The 15,453-nt window shown below is 43.8% G+C and overlaps 1 protein-coding gene and 1 long non-coding RNA gene across 2 annotated transcripts in view; one reads left to right on the top strand and one right to left on the bottom strand.

The window, feature by feature from the left end:
- LOC100517239 (olfactory receptor 139) overlaps window positions 1–8,446 on the bottom strand; it is a 74,870-nt gene extending 66,424 nt beyond the window's left edge. Inside the window, exon 1 of the mRNA XM_003131855.3 lies at window positions 8,368–8,446. The gene's annotated coding sequence lies outside the window, so the exon portion shown is untranslated. The remainder of the gene's footprint in view (window positions 1–8,367) is intronic.
- Window positions 8,715–12,656, top strand: LOC110256091. Its single transcript, XR_002337321.1, has 3 exons — window positions 8,715–8,795; window positions 11,439–11,581; window positions 12,351–12,656. It is a non-coding gene; the product is annotated as an uncharacterized LOC110256091 (long non-coding RNA).

The following is a 15,453-nucleotide window of genomic DNA, read 5'->3' as shown; positions in this document are numbered from 1 at the left end:
AACTGAAGAACAAGTTACTTCTTCAATGAAAATGCAATTGCAAAGAATTCAAAGGAGAATGAACAATCTAGAAATCATTATAAAGAATGTAAAAGACAGCAATTTTAAAAGTAAAAGAAACAAAATTTTGTTTTTGTTTTTTGTCTTTTCTAGGGCTGCACCTATGGCATATGGAGGTTCCCAAGCCAGGGATCTAATTGGAGCTGTAGCCGCTGGCCTACACCACAGCCACAGCAACGCCAGATCTGAGCTGCGGCAGCAACATACACCACAGTTCACGGTAACGCCCGATCCTTAACCCACTGAGTGAGGCCAGGGATCGAACCTGCAACCTCATGGTTCCTAGTCGGATTCGTTAGGCACTGAGCCACGACGGGAACTCCAAAAGAAACAAAAAGTTTAAATGAGATAAAAGAGTTAGAAAGTGGCAGTTATAGAAAACTAAAAAAAAGGATATTCAGTACATTACAAGCAGAGTCTCCATAGAAGTAAACGAAACATTGGAATAGAAGAAATATTTAAGTTTACAAATTCAAGGAGTTCCCATCGTGGCGCAGTGGAAACAAATCCAACTAGGAACCATGAGGTTGCAGAATCAATCCCTGGCCTCATTCAGTGGGTTAAGGATCTGGCATTGCCCTGAGCTGAGCTATGGTGTAGGTTGCAGAGGTGGCTCGGATCTGATGTGGCTCTGGCTGAGGGGTAGGCTGGGAGCTGCAGCTCCGATGAGACCCCCTAGCCTGGGAACCTCCATGTGCTGCAGGTGTGGCCCTCAAAAGCAAAACAAAAAACAAACAAACAAAAAACCCCCGCATTTAAATAAACTTCCCTGAATAAAAGGAGACCTTACTCTATATGCTGAAGAGACGTACCTTATACTTGGGAAAATTGATACAAAACAGTTACCTCCAAAACATACTTTGGTAAAATTATTAAACCTTTATTTATTTATATATATTTTTTTGTCTTTTTTGTTGTTGTTGTTGTTGTTGTTGCTATTTCTTGGGCCGCTCCTGCGGCATATGGAGGTTCCCAGGCTAGGGGTCCAATCGGAGCTGTAGCCACCGGCCTACGCTAGAGCCACAGCAACGCGGGATCTGAGCCGCGTCTGCAACCTACACCATAGCTCACGGCAACGCCGGATCGTTTAACCCACTGAGCAAGGGCAGGGACCGAACCCGCAACCTCATGGTTCCTAGTTGGATTCGATAACCACTGCGCCATGACGGGAACTCCCTATTAAACCTTTAAAATAAAAAAAGAATCCTCTGGCAACCAGCTGCTCCTCCCCTATCCAAAAAGTCAAGGAACTGATAAGGGGGAAAAATCAGTTGGCATCAATTGGACAGCAACATTTAATGCCATAAAGGAATAAAAGAGCATTCTAAGAAACTCAAAGATATATAGGGACTTCAAGGATTTTATGGCAGCCAATCTGTACTTTGGATATAAGGGTTATGAGCAGAGTTTAAAACATAAGGAAACTCCAGGAATGTTGTTCCCATAAGCCCTTCCTGTGGAAACTACTACAATATGAGTTTTGGATAATCAAGAAAGGGTTGAAGTAACATCAACAAAAAGACTAGTAAAAAAAAAATATATATATATACATACACACACACACATACCAGAATATGTGGCTAAAGGTGACAAAATATTACATAAATTAATATCTCTAATAACATGGAAATAACTCACCAAGAAATGGAAGAAGGAAAAAAGTAGAAAGTATAATAAGTTTCCGATTTTCTTTGAGGAACTGTTCCGAGAAAAGAAATAAAATATATAAGCAGATCTATCAAGTAGATGTTTAAGTTTATTCAGGAGAATAAAGAAAAACTAAAAGATAATACTATTAATAAAACAGTATTGGATGGTGGAAAAGGAGAATAAATGTTACAAAGTAACTTCATTGCAGTTTACACCAAGGGGCAAAGATATGGTCTAAAGGGAGGAAACACGGGGGATATGTTATATTTGGGTAGTAGCATAATGAAAAACATTCCACGGTGAGAGGGAAAGACAGGAAACAGACTACATGCTGAAGGTCATAAAGTAATATGACAGGTAAAATCATACGGCAGACCTATTTCAAACATATCAGTCACGTGAATAAAAGAGCTCAATGCACCTATTTTTTTTTTTTTTCTTTTCTAGGGCCGCACCTGTGGCATATGGAGGTTCCCAGGCTAGAGGTCTAATTGGAGCTGTAGCTGCCAGCCTACACCACAGCCACAGCAACGTGGGATCCGAGCCGCGTCTGCGACCTACACCACAGCTCACGGCAACACCGGTCCCTAACCCACTGAGCAAGGGCAGGGACCAAACCCGCAACCTCATGGTTCCTAGTCAGATTTGTTAACCACTGCGCCACGACGGGAACTCCTCAATGCACCTTTTAAAAGAAAAACTCTAACTCGACTCACCAAGCAAAACCCAATTCTACTCTGTACATAAGAGAAACAGCTAAAGTAAAGCAATTCAGAAAAGTTGAAAATGGTGAGTAAACTCTGGGGGCTAATGTAAAAAAAAGAATGGATCTTTTTCTCAAACAAGGCAGGAATCAGGACCAAAACCATTAAACAGTATGCAGATTACTTTAGAATAATAAAGCCTACATTCACAATGAAATCATTAAAAGTATACTATCTTTAATATCTAAGCACTAAATACACAGCAGATATTTTCTTGAAGTGGAAACTATAGAAGATACAAGAAATACAAACTCTTTAATAAAAAGAGACAAAAACCTTCTCTAAAGTCTAAGGCAGAGCAAGTGGTTAAAAAGTAAGTAAGTACAGCAGAAATTATCACAACAGTGTACATCAACTACACTTCAATAAAACTTTTAAAAAATGAAAAACAGAAAAAAGTAAATAAGGATAGATACTTCCAAACAAAATAGTAAGACATGTGAATATATGTATGTGTATACACACACACACACACACATCACCGTGTTCCAATAGTAGTAATAAACACACGTCACTTTCAAGCACTTTCATGCACTTTTCAAGAACATATAGGGAAGAAAAGACACCATATGAAGCCACAAAGAAAATTTCAATAAATGACAAAAAGCAGCCATAATTCAACTAATGACCTCTGAAAAGGAGGCAATAAAAGCAGAACAATCTCAGGGAAAAAATGGCCTTTCAACCGGGAAATAGCTGAATTATCTCTACCAAATAACTCTAGGGTCCAAAGAAGAACTAAAAACCCAAATTTCGGAATGCTTCGAAAATAATAATAATAATGCTACATGTCAGGAACTATGGCATATTGCTAACATAAGAATCAAAAGCTTTTCTTTTCCACAGAAAAGAAAATCATGAACTTGGAGAGCAGGCCTGTGGTTGCCAAGGGGGACGGGGAGGGAGTGGGATGGACCGGGAATCTGGGGTTAATAGATGCAAACTATGGCTTTGGAGTGGATAAGCCATGGGATCCCGCTGTAGAGCACTGGGAACTATATCTAGTCACTCATGATGGAGCATGATAATGTGAGACAATAGAATGTATACATGTATGTGTGACCAGGTCACCATGCTGTACAGTACAAAACTGACAGAACACTGTAAACCAGCTATGATGAAAAAAAAATTAAAAATCATTTTCAAAAAGACTCAGGAAGAAAATGTGGTAATCATTCTTTTCTTGGTCATACCATGGTGCAACTACCTGCAAATCTCAGTGGCTCACAAAAACAAAGATTTATTTCCTCGCTTACGTTGCATGGCAACTCAAAGTTTTATGTGGCTCTGATTAGGACTGCTTCATGCTTCTTCTTCATTCTGGGACCCAGGCTGAAGAAGCAGCCCACATTTGGGACACTTAAGGAAAAAGAAAAGAGCAAGAGAGCTTATGGAAATGCACAATGGTTCGTAAAGCTTTTGTGTGCAACTGGCACACATCATATCCACTCAGCTTCATGGCCAACCAGACAGCAGAGGGATGCAGAGCTATAACCTACCACGGGGAGGCAGGGCAAGTGACATGGGAGCGAAGAATGACAGTGAATAATCCTCCTTTAGGAAAGGGAGACAAAACCTGCTATCAAAAGTACAACCTAGCAGATCTGTCAGCAATATGTCCCCACAGCAACACACAGGAGCAGAGAAGGGGAGAGGGGTGAGCAATGCCTTGAGTGGCCAGCAAGAGGAGGGCCTGACACACAGCAGGATGCAGGGACCTCTGAGGGTGTGCCCCTTCACCTGGACAGGACAGGACTTGGACACTGGGCTGCAGGCCTGGCTCTGCTGGACCCGAGGACAGGCTCAAAGCAAGATATTCCCCCAATAAAGAGCATCTCCTACAAAGTCAAACAGCAGAGGAGGTTCCTGCCAGCGCCTCCCTGTGGAGGAGAAGGGGAAGGAGGTTGGTGGGGAGACAGTGTGAAAGGAAGGGAACTTGCATTCAGGTGGTCCGACCAGAAGCCGTAACTCGGGAACACCTTAAATGCCCTCCAGAGCCACTGGAAGCAGACGCTGCTGTCATCCTGTGCTCATGCAGAAGCTGTGGCTCAAAGAATGAGGTGCCCCAAAAGTCTCACACGGATAAATAGCAGAATCTGCATCTGCTCTTTTCTCTTGTGACTCTTACTTCCAGGCACTGTGGCCTGTGCTTTAGAAGGGAGCAAGGGAGGCAGAGCTGACATTTGGGCTTACATAGCTTCCGACTGGCCAACTAGCAGTCCATTTGGACCCAGGGCTCTCCCTCTGATGGCCAGCAGATGCCATCCTGGGTGCTCTGAGTTCCTCCATCAGTGCCTGCCTGACCTTGACTGTCTCTCTGGGACCTGTCCATTCAACACGCCCATCAATCCAACACTGCCTGCTTTGCTAGCATCAACTATGATATTCATCAGCTTCCTGAACACACAGGTTCCCCTCAACTCCACTCCCTAGTCCTCATCTCTGGTTGTTCTCAGCTATTCTTCCTTCTGCCTGGAACATTCTCTCTAGCACTACCTCCCAACAAGTCCTGCTCCTCCCTGAGGTTCCAGCACAAATGTCCCTAACAGAACTTCTCAAGCTTTCTGCATCCTGCTGGGGGTTCCAGTATCAACCTTCACTGCCCTTCTTTCAATACCGCTATAACTGATTATACCTACTTCATTAAGTCCAGCTTCAGCACCAGAATGAAACCTGCAAGAAGTCAGGGTCCTTGTGTGTTCTGCTCATCATGTGATTCCCCCGTGCCTAAGATAATGCCTGGCTCCAAAGAGATGTCCAAGAAATAGATACCAGTGCATGAAGGTGTGAACACAGGAAGATGCATAATTCAACTCCATTTTACCTTTAGAAAACTGAGTTCCATAAACATGAGGGAAGCAAAAACATAGCTCCCCTGAATTCATGGGTGGATGGAAGGAGGGGTGCTATCCACTGACACTATATTCAAGAGGTCCAGAACCTTGTACTGGCTGTAAAACAGACTCTCCCCCTTTTTTTTAGAGTGCCTGACTTTCTGAGTCTCCCTGTGGGGGCTAGAATATTAAATCCGTAGTCATCCTAAAGGATTCGCTCTGGGATTTTCAGTGTGTCAAAGAAACTTCTCTCACCAGTCCATTCGCCCTGTCCAGAGAGGCTGGCTCTAAATACCCCTGCTGTCCTTGTTTGTAGAGCCGTTCTGGACTCATCAAGCCTGCAGAGACCCTCTCTTACCTGCTCTCCCCCACCACCTATTTTCTGTGCACGCTCCCCTCAATTTGGTGGCTCCCATAAACTTCCTAGGGGACCTCTTGTCTTCTGGTCAAAAACACTTTGGGTTTACATCATCCTTCCTCCCAAACAGTACAAGGTCAAGATTTCATTATACTTTTCTTAACCAGTTCTAGGGCTTTTCCTTCCTACTTGACTTTGACATTTCACAGATGGAGAGTATGCCTTATTTATCTTCATAACCCTCACTGCACTAGGATAGCCTGGTCTGTGCTAGCTGTTGTACAAACACACACTGGGCTGTGTTGGTGCTTGTGTTCTACCCCAGCTGCGGAGCTTACCTTCCTGCCCGAGATCTACCCTGATGACCTACTGCCCCTTCCTCAATGTGCTACAACACTGGAAATTAAAATAAAACCCTTCTCAAGCGCTCAAAGGCTATTCCTATGTGCAACAATGAACATACTAACAGGCTCAGGTCCAGGATGCCTGCCTCTGCTGCCGGGTTGGTGATGGGGATGTTTCTGTTCATCAGCATCAGGACCTCTGGCATAACCTTAGGGTTCTCAGCCCTGGGCTGTAAGGGAACTTGTGCTATTTCTCTATTTCCCAGGTAGCCTCCAAATGAGCCCTCTGTGGGAGCTTGGAGCTTAGTAATTATTCCATGCCCTTTACGTCCCCTCAGGAGCATCTGCTGAGAAAGGGGAAGGAAGTGGTCTCGTAGCTCTGGGATTTCCTTTCAGAAATGTTATTATCTGCCTGGCTCTTGCGCTGATCTAGAGAGCTACCCCATCCGTCCAAAATGATCTCCTTTGGTCAACGATGTCTGAAATGGCACTTTACTGAAGCCACAAAAAGCCTCTGCTAAATTAGGATAGTTTGTGTGAAGGAAATCACCTCTTGAGCCAGTAGAAAATGTATGAAGTCATTCTCACTTGGGTAGATTTTTTTCTCAGAACTTTTATGAGAAGGTCACTATAAGCTTGGTGGAGGGATGGAGAGAGGGATAACTATTGGGACACAATGGTCTGTGAGCTTTCAGTGGGAAGACATTGCGGACTGAGGGGCACCGGGGGCAGTGGGTGCTAGAAAACTCCACACTCTGAACACGCTTGTGGCTCTACTGCAGATGCCTGATGAAAGTCATCTCCTGGGTCACCAGTGGTTTCCCTTCCCAGAGTGGGTCTCTGACTCTGCACTTGTTCCTCTAAGTGCAGCTGCTACACGTGTCATCAGAGTTGAGACCCATCATAGCCCCACCCCACCATCTCTGTGGCCAGTGCTTGCCTTGCTCTTCTTTCAGAAAAGAAAAAGAAAAGAAAAGCTAGAAAGGAAAAGCTCCGTCTTAGAATATACATGAAGTTGTCTTAAAATGGCCAACCCGGACCACATCCCAGGCCGGGGATCAAATCTTACCCACACTTGCAACCTATGCCACAGCTGTGATAATGCCAGATCCTTAACGTGCTGTGCCACAGTGGCAACTCCAGAACTGTGCCCCTTGTTACATTTTTAAAAGTTTTTATAGTTGATTTACATGTTGTGATAATTTCTGCTGCACAACAAAGTGCTTCAATTTGACATGTACATGCATCCATTCTTTTTCAGATTCTTTTCCCACACAAATTGTCACAGAATATTGGGCAGGGTTCCTTGTGCTATACAGCAGGTCCCTGTTGGCCAGTCATTCCATATACCACAGTGTGCATATGCTAATCACAACCCCCCAAACTATCCCTTTTTATTTTATTTTATTTATTTATTTTGTGCTTTATAGGGCTGCACCCACAGCATATGGAGATTCCCAGGCTAGGGGTCAAATTGGAGCTGGAGCTGCCAGCCTACACCACAGCTACAGCAATGCCAGACCCAAGCAACATCTGCAAACTATACCACAGCTCATGGCAATGCTGGATCATTAACCCACTGAGCAAGGCCAGGGATCGAACCTGCAACCTCATGCTTCCCAGTCGGATTCATTTCGGCTGTGCCACAATGGGAACTCAGAGAGCAGACAGATTTAATAGATATATACAATAGATTCAATCCAAAAGCAGCAGAGCATATCTACTTTCCAAAAGCATCAGAATATACATTCTTCTCAAATGCACATGCAATAGTCTCCAGGATGGATCCCATGTTAGGCCACAATGCAAGTCTCAATAACTTTAACAATACTGGAAGCATGTCAAGCATCACTTCTGATCACAACATGATGAAGCCAGAAATCAACTATAAGAATGAAGCTGAAAAAAAACCCACAAATACTAAACACATACTATTAAACAAGCAATGGGTCAACAGAGAACTCAAAGAGAAAATCAAAAAATACCTTGAGACCAATGAAAATGGATACAACATGCCAACATCTACGGCAGGCAGCAAAAGCATTCTAAGAGGGAAGCTTATAATGATACAGGCCTACCTCAGGACACACATTTAAACATTTCAAATAAACAATCAAATCTTCCAACTAAAGCAACTAGATAAAGAAGAAGAAACAATCCAAAAGTTCATGTAAAACTGAAAATCATAAAGATCAGGACCGAAATAAACAGAGACTTTAAAAACAATATGAAAGGTCAAGGAAACTAACCCGATTCTTTGAAAAGCTCAACAAAACTGATAAACATTTAGCCAGATTCATCAAGAAAAAAGAGAGAGGCCTCAGGTAAATAAAATCAGAAGTAAGATGTCACCTTACCTTTGTCTGGGGAGCCCAGGTCCTGGACCCTTGCTGGAGACCATTGAAGCTGCTGAACGATGCAGTAAACACATTGGGCGCATGGGCAAAAGCACAACCACGAAGAGAGAGCTTTAGCATGACCTGCACCTGATTTTGCTCATTAATCTACATCACCTTCCCTAATTAAAGTCATGTGGGCTAAAGCCTAGGGCCTTTGTTCTGCAGAACAGAGTGCCTTCTGGCCCCCCACTTCCTACATGCAAAAGAGTCTTGTGTGCTTTGTTCTACTTCGCCCTCCCTCTTCCAGGATTCCCCATTGCCCTGCAGTGCTGGACACAGCAGAGTGGCGCTCAACGTGGGGCTGGAAGAGAAGGTCGCCATGAGCAGGAAGAGGTGAAACTACAGACGGTGGAAACGGTAGCCTTGCACTCCATGGAGTCATGACCGTGAGCGGCAAGTAGAAACTTTAAACCAGGATAACAATGGGGAAGAATCCATCACAAGAAAGTCAACATTATATTCAGTTACTTAAATGCAGGACAAAACCGTCAGGGGCCTGGGGAACAGAGTCTAAGATAGAGGAGTTGTTTAAGCCATGGTTCAGTATGATCCTTGGTTTCCAGGTGAAGGTACTGTGCGCCCAGAATGTTGGCATCATGTCGGAGCAAATTTAAAGTGCGCCCATCAGTCTAGGGCCTCTCTCTCCGTTTCTGTTTAATCCACGTGGGGTGTAGAAAGGCACAATTTGGAACCCTTGCAGGAACATAAATATGAATCCAGCATCTCATGGAACTGACTATTTTACACAGTTGTACCTTATTTGTGGCTAAACCTTTGAAATGGGAAATAGGAGGTCTCTGTTTTGCTTGTTTGTATGGGTCGTTGGGTGTATCGTGCATATATGGCATTGCCAATATGAATTCATAAAAGACCTCTACTTAGTTGGCTTGAAGGAAATTAAGTGCTTACATAACTTCTCAAAATACCTAAAGTCAATTAATTTTTGGTTCACGTGAGCTGGGGAAAAATTCGATATTCATTGTGAGACCTTAAGATGAAAGTGTGTTGATCTAATATAGACATGTCTTCAGCGTTACCAACATTACGTATAATACCTTATTGTACCTAGGTTGAATGGAGGAAGGTAATGGCATTTTATTAAGAGAAAAGAAAGTCCATCTGTCTTATAGCTTGTTATTTTGAAGGGAAAGATGGGGGCAGAATAATATGGATACAAGAAGTGATGGAAGGTTTGTGGGACGTGGACAATGAGAAGAATTTGGGGCATGGTCAGGACTAAGGTTAAAATTTCAGTAAACTAGTTTTAAAAGTAAGCTCGTGCAAAACTTGAATTTGGATTCGGTCTCTGTTACAAGGTTTTCTGAAGTCAGGGCTGTGGGAAATCTAAGACAGCTGCTTGGCTCCTCCCGGCTCCCTGGAAATCCCAATAATGAAAAAGAAGTAGTGTGTTTTCCATTTGGGGGAGACTTTCTACAGTCCTAATTTGGCTATGTTTGGTGAAAATGAGGGTAGTTTTAAAGAAAAAGACTGTTTTGACTCATATTCTAGGTTTGTGTATTGAGATGACTGTCTAAAACTCACCTCCCAAATAGTTCTTTGCCACTGTTACCTCATTATAACCTTTGAGGTATTAAGAACAATAATCGAAGCTTTTTCTGAAGCTGATTGCTGTAATCTGTCTCTGGGCAAATATCAGATGTCCCAGGATAACCAGGGGACTATATACACAGTCTGGAAAAGCATCATTTAAGGGGTTGTCTCCAGCCTAAAAGGTTTCTTATCAGGAATTTCTAAGTGCCACATGCACAAGGAAAGTGAAGAAAATTACCTCTTAAATTTATATGTCTCACTTGAGAAGGGCCTCTACATTGGACTGGGGTATAGACAGAATGGCTGACTTCAAACTCACCCTAAAACAAGGCTCTAATGAGAAAAACCCCAATGCATGGACCAAAAGAAGCCAACATAGAAGTAAATCACTCTCCCTAGATCGCCACACCTGCCTCATATGGTTATTTGTTTACGTCTGATTTACCCTGATGGGTTTCTCCCTTCCAAAGCTCTTATTGATGGTATTAGGTGAGATCCCCTCACCTGGCCAGTTAAAATCCTGCTCTGACCCAGGCCATCAATATGGTTTTTTTTTTTTTCTTTTTTTTTTTTTTGCCATTTCTAGGGCCGCTTTCTGAGGCATATGGAGGTTCCCAGCCTAGGGGTCTAATCAGAGCTGTAGCCACCAGCCTACGCCACAGCCACAGCAATGCAGGATCGGAGCTGCGTCTACAACCTACACCACAGCTCACGGAAATGCCTGATCCCTAAACCACTGGGCAAGGCCAGGGATTGAACCCGCAACCTCATGGTTCCTAGGCGGATTCGTTAACCACTGAGCCACGAGGGGAACTCCATAAATATGTTTTCTTTTAATGTTACTCAAGGTCAATTAGCAACAGGTGAGACTTCAGCCAGGGGATGCCAGGCTCTATTAATTTGACTCTAAAGCCTCCTTGATGTTGGGAACAATTAAGCCATTTAGGAAAAACCAGCCTAGTAACACTAGGAAATTAGGCCGAATGGACAAAGCCAGTATATCATTTCCTTTAAAGATAAGAAACGACTAAGCCAGCTGAACAGGGTGAAAGCTCTTAACTTACATTTTCGTTTATGACTTTACTAATACTGCTATCTACATTTGTATTAACTGTTTTCACAAAACTGCTATTTCTTGCGTTGCCAAATCTGTAACTGAAATCTCTGATAAAATGGTATACAGTTCCCTATGACATCAGGGATTTCTAGATATGGGAAAATGCAACAAGGGGGGGATATTTTCCTGGACCATAACAGACTAGGAAGGTAGGTGGTCCAGAGACTTTTTGGCAACTGTTACTAAGGCCTCATCCAGTCACGGCATATGGAGTTGCCCGTCAGCAAAATCTTTGCCAGATCTAGGAATGTTCATTCCTAGCTCCGTGGGACGAAATGGTCACGAAATGCCTCTCAAAACTATGGTTGAGCTTGTGACCATGAGGAAACACTGTGAACTGAAGTTTGGCTCTTACCATCAGCCTCTGCATGGAGGAAAACGTGAGCCACTGCAGCTGCCGCCCCGCAGCACCCCCTGAACAGGGCCCAGCGTGACAATCAGGAGGGAGGCACTCGGTGCTCTGGGAAAACCGACAGGACAGGCCTCCAGAGAGTTAGATTTCAGGTAAGGATTTTTCTGGACCCAAATTCGTATATCTTTTCATATCCAGAAAAACCGAAATCATTTGCAGTGGCATCTGCATTGGCTAGCAGAGGAAAAAGGCAGAATAGAATAGTTGTGGGTCAGACATCCAAGGTCATATGAGAAAATAGTATGGGAGTAATTTTAGACAAGTCTTTGTAGTGCTAAGAACTTTAAGCTTTTTTTTTTTTTTTTTGACTTTTTGCCATTTCTAGAGCTGCTCCTGCGGCATATGGAGGTTCCCAGGCTAGGGGTCGAATCGGAGCTGTAGCCACCATTGTACACCACAGCCACAGCAACAGGGGATCCAAGCCGCAACTCTGATGTACATCACAGCTCATGGCAATGCCGGATCCTTAACCCACTGGGCGAGGCCAGGGAATCAAACCCCCAACCTCATGGTTCCTAGTCGGATTTGTTAACCACTGAGCCATGATGGGAACTCCAAGAACTTTAAGCTTTATGTACCCTGTCAGATTTGATGCCACCAGCTGTTCTCAAAGTAGTATCAGCATCAGCTGGCAGCTGCAACCTTACATTTTCAAGTGCCCCTCTTATAACAACAGAAAGGAGACAACATGTATACGGACCGATAGCTATGTCTTAATGCCATATCCAACTCCTGTTATGTCTTAATAGCACATCAATCATTAAGACCTACTTGGATAAAACGACACTCCTCCTTCAACAGTACCAGTTACCAACCTACATTCCAAACCTCTGTTTAACCTTATTTTTCTTTTTTTCCCAGTCTCTACAGTAGGAACCTACCATGTCCAGCCACCCAGTACTCGTCACCCCAGCCAGCAGGAAGTAGCTACAGAAGAGAGCACCGTTGCCCCATCCCTATAACCAAAGGCTGGAATAATAGGTTCCCAGGAAGATGGAGACAGACCCTGCCGCCCCATCCCCTGAGTGTGACTGTTCAACTTGGAGACCTGCTGCGGACATGGTCTGCAGAACTGGATTGATCCACAGACACCAGATGAATGCTCTGCAATCAAAATTTACTAAGACAGTTCTTATGCAACAAATACATACAAACATGGGAGATGTTGGACACCACTGAAACTGCTGAACGATGCAGTCAACAAATTTGGCACACGTGCAAAAGCACAACCATGAAGAGAGAGCTTTATCATTGCCTGAACCTGATTTTGCTCATTCACCTGTGTCACCTTCCCTAATACAAGCCATGTGGACTAAAGCCTAGGGACGTTGTTCTGCAGAACAGAGTGCCTCCTGGTCCCCCACTTTCTAGATGCAAAGGAGTCATGTGCTTTGTTGTATCACGCTCTCCCTGCAGGGCTGGACGCAGCCGGGACTAACATATGTGTTGTGGATCTGAACACAGGGCAGGTAACAATAGAGCAAACGAATGGTGTGACTTGAAACTTGGGTAGAGGAAAAAGTAATTAAATGCTGTTTTATCATTTCCCATGTGCACATAGTCTGATAGATTTTGGAGTGGTTCTAACAAATACATGAGTGGAATAGGAGTTAATGAGATACCAGTTACAGTTGGCATTGACTTTTAGTGCTAACTATGTGCTAGGCTCTGCTATAAGGATTTGCCAGATATTAAAGCATTTGATCCGCACAACAACTTTATGAGGATATTAGTATTACTCCCATTTGAAAGACGAGGAATTATGTCCCAGAACTGTCCCAGGTCAGTTATAGGCAGTGAGTGGAGGAGCCTGGAGTCAAATCCAGCCAGAACTCAGAGTCCTCACCATGGCCCACTACAGAGTCAGAGTGACCTCTCTGCCACAGGAGGTGCTAAGCCATAGGATAATGACCATTCATCAGGGCAGGTATAAAGGTGGTACACACATGAAATGGACTGGATAACCTCTAGGCCCATGCCATCCCTATGAATCTAAAAACAGGTGAGACCTCCCGTCAGCATGGTAGACAAAGAAGGCCTAACTACCACCCAAACCCGACTCAAGTCAAATCCTAGAGGAACGATGAACTACAGTTCCTTTGCTTTGCACATTTCACATCAAAAAGCTTCTGCGTAGCCTGATAGAATGACCAATAGCTTACTGGTACCACATTCTTGGATCCCCAGGGGAGGTTCTAAGTTGGTGCTAAAACAGCAGAGGAGAAGGGTCCATATGCCAACAAAGCATTTACAATAGGCCGGCCCAGGGCTTGGACCCTAGAGACATACTCTCCCTACAACCATCCTGCCTATCCTTCCTCCTAGAAGAGAACTCTGGGAAATATCATTCTTGAGAGCCACTGCCTCCCTCAGGGCATAGTTATACAAGGGTGTTAACAGCTCAACAATTAGGTGGATTCTGGCCTGAATGAAGATGTGGGAGAGTCACTTTTCAGGACCTTATAATCTGGTGAACACATCATGATTAGATCTCTCTTACGACCCATCTTGCTTCCTTGAGGGGAAAGCTAGAGTCCTGATCTTCAGGTCCTAACCAGGACAGCTCCTTCTGCCCCTTCTGTTCTGCGGTTGGGAGTCTCAGGGTTCTTCTTCCTAAGCTATTCCAGTCCTGTCTCTCTTCTGCTTCAGAAACACAGGACCAGAGACTCGCTCTCCAGGACTACCCCTGGCACATTCTCTGCTTGCCTCCAAAAATGGATGCCAGCGGATGCTGGACCAGCTGCCTGTAAACTCCCTCTTCATGGAAGAAGAGTGAAGGGAATAGGATCAGGACCATTTGGGGGGCAGCATCTGAGCTGCTCTCCAGGTAGTTGCTGTGAATGTTAGAGCAGAAACTCTTTAGCAACATCAAGGGATGAAGGGCTGGCAACTGGCACACATACATCACCTCCCTTAACCCCACCACATCCTCAAGAGGTAGGTAGGATTCTTTGGTCTTTTCACCAAATGAAAAAACGGTGACTGAATTACCTGCAATCACACAGAGAGGTTGGCAAACCTAGGACTCAAATCTTGGCTGCAGACCCAAGTTACCAAGATATGATGGCTACAAGGTGGGGAGAGAGAGATGCATGTGTGTGTGCACACACGTGTGTGTGTGTGTGTGTGTGTACGCCCATGTGCACTTGCACAAGCCCACTTTCTTAGCGAGCAGGGATGGTGATTCTTAGTTCCTAATGAACAAAAAAAACAAAATTCTTGTTTTGGTTCAAAAGCCTCCATTTGCCACACTATTAACCAAACTTGTCTTTCCAGACTGATTTATTCCTGCTTTTATCCTGCGCGCTTAGTAAAGATAGAAACTAAATTTTGCCTGAAGTAGTCCTCTCATGAATGAATGCTCTGAGATTTTCTCCATGATAAAGAACTTGGAATTCATCTATTACATGAGGGGTAGGCAGTTGGTTACTGTAAAGAGGGCACACAATCAATATGGTACTTTTACTTTGGGATCCGGTAAGCAGATGTTTCTACAAAGTTTGTTAAAAGGAAGAATAGATAAGCACTGGGCTGGCAGCTAGAAAGAGTTACAAGATTGAGGAGCATTCACTGAATGACTAAAATGGCCATGTGTACCAGCTAATGGGAAAGAGGTGATGTTGAGATAGAGAGCATTTTGCAGCTGAGAGAACAGTGGAGCAATATGACTGAAAAACCAAAATAACAGGATAAGAGAATATTGGATGTATGGACACGCTTCTTCTGAGTCTTGGGGAACAGACTGGAAGTAAGTGTATGGCAGGATATCCAGAGGAGACGCTTCAGGAAATGCTACCCCTCTCATCTCAGAGGCGATGGCTATTCTAGAATGAGTAACATACTCCCATTCGGGATGCATATGTTTCCTACATGTGCATGTATTATTTTACATGTTAAATTGTACATATACTGTGTGATATGCCTTATGATGAAAACCAATTGGTTTTTTCCATCACATTATGAG

This window comes from Sus scrofa, chromosome 12, assembly GCF_000003025.6.
Source record: "Sus scrofa isolate TJ Tabasco breed Duroc chromosome 12, Sscrofa11.1, whole genome shotgun sequence".
Classification (NCBI taxonomy): Eukaryota; Metazoa; Chordata; class Mammalia; order Artiodactyla; family Suidae; genus Sus; species Sus scrofa.
This window is presented reverse-complemented; position numbering and strand designations above follow the sequence as displayed.